Source organism: Rattus norvegicus, chromosome 1 (genome assembly GCF_021556685.1).
Source record: "Rattus norvegicus strain SHRSP/BbbUtx chromosome 1, alternate assembly SHRSP_T2T, whole genome shotgun sequence".
In the NCBI taxonomy this organism is placed as follows: domain Eukaryota; kingdom Metazoa; phylum Chordata; class Mammalia; order Rodentia; family Muridae; genus Rattus; species Rattus norvegicus.
Window position 1 is genome coordinate 79658354 of NC_141534.1, and position 8139 is coordinate 79666492.

The 8139-nt window shown below is 40.8% G+C and overlaps 1 pseudogene; it reads left to right on the top strand.

Moving 5' to 3' along the window:
* Positions 1 to 6970: 6970 nt before the first annotated feature.
* On the top strand, positions 6971 to 7800 carry Casp3-ps2 (caspase 3, pseudogene 2; annotated as a pseudogene).
* Positions 7801 to 8139: the final 339 nt, after the last annotated feature.

The following is an 8139-nucleotide window of genomic DNA, read 5'->3' on the forward strand; positions in this document are numbered from 1 at the left end:
GCATGGTATTGGTACAGAGACAGACAGATAGACCAATGGAACAGAATTGAAGACCCAGAAATGATCCCACACACCTATGGGCACTTGATTTTTGACAAAGGAGCCAAAACCATCCAATGGAAAAAAGATGGCATTTTCAGCAAATGGTGCTGGTTTAACTGGAGGTCAACATGTAGAAGAATGGAGATCGATCCATGCTTATCACCCTGCACAAAGCTTAAGTCCAAGTGGATCAAGGACCTCCACATCAAACCAGATGCACTCAAACTAATAGAAGAAAAACAAGGGCAGCATCTCGATCACATGGGCACTGGAAAGAATTTCCTGAACAAAACAGCAATGGCTTATGCTCTGAGAACAAGAATTGACAAATGGGATCTCATGAAACTGCAAAGCTTCTGTAAGGCAAAGGGCACTGTGGTTAGGACAAAACGGCAACCAACAGATTGGGAAAAGATCTTTACCAATCCTACAACAGATAGAGGCCTTATATCCAAAATATACAAAGAACTCAAGAAGTTAGACCGCAGGGAAACAAATAACCCTATTAAAAAATGGGGTTCAGAGCTAAACAAAGAATTCACAGCTGAGGAATGCCGAATGGCTGAGAAACACGTAAAGAAATGTTCAACATCTTTAGTCATAAGGGAAATGCAAATCAAAACAACCCTGAGATTTCACCTCACACCAGTGAGAATGGCTAAGATCAAAAACTCAGGTGACAGCAGATGCTGGCGAGGATGTGGAGAAAGAGGAACACTCCTCCATTGTTGGTGGGATTGCAGACTGGTAAAACCATTCTGGAAATCAGTCTGGAGGTTCCTCAGAAAATTGGACATTGAACTGCCTGAGGATCCAGCTATACCTCTCTTGGGCATATACCCAAAAGATGCCTCAACATATAAAAGAGACACGTGCTCCACTATGTTCATCGCAGCCTTATTTATAATAGCCAGAAAATGGAAAGAACCGAGATGCCCTTCAACAGAGGAATGGATACAGAAAATGTGGTACATCTACACAATGGAATATTACTCAGCTATCAAAAACAACGGCTTTATGAAATTCGTAGGCAAATGGTTGGAACTGGAAAATATCATCCTGAGTGAGCTAACCCTATCACAGAAAGACATACATGGTATGCACTCATTGATAAGTGGCTATTAGCCCAAATGCTTGAATTACCCTAGATCCCTAGAACAAACGAAACTCAAGATGGATGATCAAAATGTGAATGCTTCACTCCTTCTTTAAATGAGGAAAAAGAATACCCTTGGCTGGGAAGGGAGAGGCAAAGATTAAAACAGAGACTGAAGGAACACCCATTCAGAGCCTGCCCCACAGGTGGCCCATACATATACAGCCACCCAATTGGACAAGATGGATGAAGCAAAGAAGTGCAGACCGACAGGAGCCGGATGTAGATCGCTCCTGAGAGACACAGCCAGAATACAGCAAATACAGAGGCAAATGCCAGCAGCAAACCACTGTGGTGAGAACAGGACCCCTGTTGAAGGAATCAGAGAAAGAACTGGAAGAGCTTGAAGGGGCTCGAGACCCCTTATGAACAACAATGCCAAGCAACTAGAGTTTCCAGGGACTAAGTCACTACCTAAAGACTATACATGGACTGACCCTGGACTCTGACCCCATAGGTAGCAATGAATATCCTAGTAAGAGCACCACTGGAAGGGGAAGCCCTGGGTCCTGCTAAGACTGAACCCCCAGTGAACTAGACTATGGGGGGAGGGCGGCAATGGGGGGAGGGTTGGGAGGGGAACACCCATAAGGAAGGGGAGGGGGGAGGGGGATTTTGCCCGGAAACCGGGAAAGGGAATAACACTTGAAATGTATATAAGAAATACTCAAGTTAATAAAAAAAAAAGGAAAAAAAAAAAAGAAACATACTCTAGACAGGATTTCCTTTCACTAGTGGCACACTTCTAAGGATTCATTCTCTCCATGAATGTCAGCTAAAACCGTTATTAAAAAAATGAAATATCCCTAGAACAAAACCGTATAACCACCGGATTCACATGAAGATGACCTAGTGGAGACAAGCTGGACCTCACCTTACCAACAAGCTATCAAATCTGTTATGTTAAAACAGTGAGACCTCCAAGGAAGGAGATGCCAAGTAGTGCTTCAAAGCTTCGGACCACAATCAAACACAGCATCCTTTTCAACAGAAGCAGAAGCTCATCTGAATATGCTCATGGATGCTGACATCAACATTTAATCATCTCCTCACTCATCCAGGAAGAGGGGGAGATCAGTTACTACTGTACTTTATTGTGTTCAACCAGATCACCATGTTACAAAAATAGCAAGCTGCCATAATAAAAAATAAGGCTCCTCTATCCAGCACCAGATAGCATCATTTTACTTTCAAGCCTAGAAATTGCACACTTGTATATAAACCAATCGAAGATGAGGATTGAGAGTTCATCTTGGTGGATTTTTCCTTTGATGAATATGAAGTGTCCTTCCTTATCTTTTTTGATGACTTTTAATTGAAAATTGATTTTATTTGATATTAGAATGGCTACTCCAGCTTGCTTCTTCTGACCATTTGCTTGGAAAGTTGTTTTCCAGCCTTTCACTCTGAGGTAGTGTCTGTCTTTGTCTCTGAGGTGTGTTTCCTGTAGGCAGCAGAATGCAGGGTCCTCATTGCGTATCCAGTTTGTTAATCTATGTCCTTTTATTGGGGAGTTGAGGCCATTGATGTTGAGAGATATTAAGGAATAGTGATTAGTGCTTCCTGTTATATTCATATTTGGATGTGAGGTTATGTTTGTGTGCTTTCATTCTCTTTGTTTTGTTGCCAAGACGATTAGTTTCTTGCTTCTTCTAGGGTATAGCTTGCCTCCTTATGTTGGGCTTTACCCTTTATTATCCTTTGTAGTGCTGGATTTGTAGAAAGATATTGTGTAAATTTGGTTTTGTCATGGAATATCTTGGTTTCTCCATCAATGTTAATTGAGAGTTTTGCAGGATACAGTAACCTGGGCTGGCATTTGTGTTCTCTTAGGGTCTGTATGACATCAGTCCAGGATCTTCTGGCCTTCATAGTTTCTGGCGAAAAGTCTGGTGTGATTCTGATAGGTCTGCCTTTATATGTTACTTGACCTTTTTCCCTTACTGCTTTTAATATTCTTTCTTTATTTTGTGCGTTTGGTGTTTTGACTATTATGTGACGGGAGGTGTTTCTTTTCTGGTCCAATCTATTTGGAGTTCTGTAGGCTTCTTGTATGCCTATGGGTATCTCTTTTTTTTAGGTTAGGGAAGTTTTCTTCTATGATTTTGTTGAAGATATTTACTGGTCCTTTGAGCTGGGAGTCTTCACTCTCTTCTATACCTATTATCCTTAGGTTTGATCTTCTCATTGAGTCCTGGATTTCCTGTATGTTTTGGACCAGTAGCTTTTTCCGCTTTACATTATCTTTGACAGTTGAGTCAATGATTTCTATGGAATCTTCTGCTCCTGAGATTCTCTCTTCCATCTCTTGTATTCTGTTGGTGAAGCTTGTATCTACAGCTCCTTGTCTTTTCTTTTGATTTTCTATGTCCAGGGTTGTTTCCATGTGTTCTTTCTTGATTGCTTCTATTTCCATTTTTAATTCCTTCAACTGTTTGATTGTGTTTTCCTGGAATTCTTTCAGGGATTTTTGCGATTCCTCTCTGTAGGCTTCTACTTGTTTATTAATGTTTTCCTGTGTTTCCCTAAGTGTGTTCATGTCTTTCTTGAAGTCCTCCAGCATCATGATCAAATATGATTTTGAAACTAGATCTTGCTTTTCTGGTGTGTTTGGCTATTCCGTGTTTGCCTTGGTGGGAGAATTGGGCTCCGATGATGCCATGTAGTCTTGGTTTCTGTTGCTTGGGTTCCTGCGCTTGCCTCTCACCATCAGATTATCTCTAGTGTTACTTTGTTCTGCTATTTCTGACCGTGGCTAGACTGTCCTATAAGCCTGTGTGTCAGGAGTGCTGTAGACCTGTTTTCCTGTTTTCTTTCAGTCAGTTATGGGGACAGAGTGTTCTGCTTTCGGGCGTGTAGTTTTTCCTCTCTACAGGTCTTCAGCTGTTCCTGTGGGCCTGTGTCTTGAGTTCACCAGGCAGGTTTCTTGCAGGGGAAAAGTTGGTCCTACCTGCGGTTCCAAGGCTCAAGTTTGCTCGTGGGGTACTGCCTAAGTCCTCTCCGCGGCGTCAGCAACCGGGAAGATCTGCGCTGCTCTTTCTGGGAGCCTCCGTGCACCAGGGTTCCAGATGGCGTTTGGTGTTTTCCTCTGGTGTCTGGATGTGCACAGAGTGCAGTCTCCTCTGGTTTCCCAGGCGTGTCCGCCTCTCTGAAGGTTTAGCTCTCCCTCCCACGGGATTTGGGTGCAGAGAACTGTTTATCCGGTCTGTTTCCCTCAGGTTCCGGTGGTGTATCAGGCGCAGGGGTCCTGCCGCTCCTGGGCCCTCCCCTACGGGAACCCAGAGGCCTTATACAGTTTCCTCTTGGGCCAGGGATGTGGGCAGGGGTGGGCAGTGTTGGTGGTCTCCTCCGCTCTGCAGCCTCAGGAGTGCCCACTTGATCAGGCGGTGAGGTCTCTCTCCGGGCATTTTCTTGATAATAGTTGGTACAGTAGTTCCTATGTCAATGGGAAACTTCTCACCCTGGGAAGGTGGTCTGGCTAGCATAAAAAAACTATGTTGAGCAAGTCATGTGCAACAAACCAATATGGCAACCTTCTCTAACTGCTTCAGTTGCTGAGATCAGATTCCTGTCTTGATATCCTGCCTTGGTGTCCCCTGGTCATTGATGTAACCTGTAAACCAAATAAATGCTTTCTTGCTTGGTTGTGTTATTCATGGTGTTGTATGCAGCAAGTGACATGGACTAAGACACTAACAATATCCCAGCATAGTCAGATGAAGTTAGGCACAAATTCCACTTTTTTCTTTTGGGGGGGCTGCTATTGTAATTGATAATTGATGATAAAACAATTCAGTTTTTAAATGATTTGACCCCTGGTAGGTTAGCCACATTGTGTAAAAGGTCATATTCTGAAGAGTAATGGATATGATGGAAACAGAAGACAATCAGAAGTTGGGTGTGTAGAACTGAGAGAGTAGATGTACAAATAGTTTAATGAGTGAGTTGAGTATGACCCCAAAATTTAATGAAATTCACCAAGTGTAGACAATTTACACAATTTAGACAATGCCACATGCTACTAGTATGTGAAATGTATGGCGAAAGGTTATTATGTGTTTGAAGCCTGTCCCTTATCAGTAAGTCTTATGATTCCAGGCACTGCTGCACAGCAACTTTCTACCTCATAAAGTTGAGAAGTAATAAACAAGTTTTGTTTTCTATTCTAAGAAAATCTTACATATATAAACAATGAATCTAAACTATACATACACCACTCATTTTGTCCCATTTCTCTTCTCTTTCCAGTATAACTCAAGTTGTACTTCAGGTCTTCTTTTAATTTTATTTTTTATTAAAAATTGATTTTTTTCTCAGTATTTCTCTATTACAGTTTCTTCTTCTTTTCCAATCAATTTCCCTCCCATTCAGATCCACTCCCTCTCAGTCTCTCATTAGGAAACAAGCAGACTTGTATGAGATAATAAAATAATAAATATTAACAAAAGCAATAAATATAATAAAACAAAATATGTAAGATAAAACAAAGCTAACACACAAAAGTTGGTCAAGACTGATAAACAGAAAGGCCCCAAACAAGGGATTAGAATGAGATACTTACTTGTTTACATATTTACACATCCCAATAACACTAAAGTGGGAGATACAGAGGGACTGATGTAGACATGTGCAGGTCTTGTGTCTGTTCTTTCAGGCTCTGTTTCTAACTTCATGTTCCCTTTTGAAAAAAGTACCTTACACTCCACAAGTTCTCTCCATAGTGTTATAGGTGCCTGGTTAGGTTATGGGCAGAGTGTCACTCATAACATGAAGAAAATGACCCTCCCTCCCTCTTTCTGTCCTCATATCATGTCACCATCTTTCATCCTTCCCTTGTTCATTCTTGTATTTTATACTGTTTGATTAGGCCTTCCCTTACAATCAACAAATCTATGAGTTCTTGTATATTTCCATGAATGTGTAAGAAAGTGCACTAAAACATGTTTGCTACCCTCAGAGGTCAGAGGAATGCATTGCATTCCCTAGAAATTAAGCCACCTCTGTTTCTTAGACTCAAGAGCCTGTTTGAAAAAAGAAATTTTGAATTTTCATTCAAATCCTTGTTTGAAATGATTTAATCCTTTTTATTTTATAATCATTGGTGTTTTGTCTACATGTATGTTTTATGGGCTGTCAGATCACCTGGAACTGGAGTTCCAGTGAGATGCCTTGTAGGTTCTGGAAATTGAACCTAGGTCCTCTGGAAGAGCAGACAGTGCTTTTATCCACTGAGCAATCTCTCCAACCCTGAAGCAGAGGTTCTGACTGTCGATCCATCTCTACAGCCAACTCTGGTATTTTTAATTGTTGTGAGCAAAACCAGGTTTAAATCAACCCTTATAAGACAAATATTTTGTTCTTTACAATTTGTTCTTTGGCAATTCTTGATATTGCCAAGGGCAGATCAATACATTGGTAGACTCAATTGGTTTTAGTGCAATGACCTTTGGTTTTCCAAATTTTAAGATCACAGATGTCATATTTTCATCTCACCATTTACATTCTTTTTATTACTCATTAAGATTTTCTTAACTTGGAGAGAGCATGGCATGCACGCTTTCTTTCCAACATTCTAGAGCAATATCAGCACTCTTAACTTGAAAAGAGTTCTCCTCACATGTATTGCATTCTGACTAGTTTCCTTTTCCTTTTTCCTCCCAGTTCTACCACTCAACTCCACACTCCCCCAGATCCACTTCTCATTTTCCATTTAAAAACAGCAATTGGTATGCTGCTGTGTGGACCTTGGAACGTATGTGAAGAAAAGTGACCATGGAGAACAACAAAACCTCGATGTATTCAAAATCCATTAATAATTTTGAAGTAAAGACTATCCATGGAAGCAAGTCAATGGACTCTGGAATATATCTGGACAGTAGTTATAACATGGATTATCCTGAAATGGGCTTATGTATAATAATTAATAATAAGAACTTCCATAAAAGTACTAGAGTGACATCTCGCTCTGGTACTGATGTTGATGCAGCTAAACTCAGAGAGACATTCATGGGCCTGAAATATGAAGTCAGGAATAAAAATGATCTTACTCATGAAGCAATTTTGGAATTGATGGATAGTGTTTCTAAGGAAGATCACAGCAAAAGGAGCAGTTGTGTGTGTGTGATTCTAAGCCATGGCGGCGAAAGGTTTTTGGAACGAATGGACCTATTGACCTGAAAAAACTAACTAGTTTCTTCAGAGACAACTACTACTGGAGTCTGAGTGGAAAACCAAAACTCTTCATCATTCAGACCTGCCGTTGTACTGAACTGTACTGTGGCATTGAGACAGACAGTGGAACTGACAATGATATGGCATGCCCGAAGATACCAGTGGAGGCCAACTTCCTGCATGCTTACTCTACAGCACCTGGTTATTATTCCTGGAGAAATTCAAAGGAATGTTCATGGTTCATTCAGTCACTTTGTGCCATGCTGAAACTGTGCGCGCACAAGTTGGAATTCATGCACATCCTTACCCGTGTTAACTGGAAGGTGGCCACGGAATTTAAGTCATTCTCCCTGGACGCCACTTTCCACGCAAAGAATCAGATCCCATGTATTGTGTCAATGCTCACAAAAGAACTGTACTTTTATCACTAAAGGAATGATTGGGAGTGGGATGGGGGCATGTTTCTGTTTCTGTTTCTGCTTCTGTTTTTTGTTTTGTTTTGTTTTGTTTTGTTTGAATGCAGATGAGAAAACTGTCAGGGAGACTTTTTTCCCTCTCATTTAAATCACATCCGATGTTCTAAGTCATCTGAACAATACCACTGCTTGCAATGAAGCCACAATGCATCTACCTCAGCTTTGATATCAGGTAATTGAAATTTAATTAGGAACAAATAAATGTCAATAATGATACTATCGTCATAGAAGAAATTACAAAGTCACACTTTTGTAATTAGCGAGATTTGGTCCCACTATGAATTTGAAAGTAAT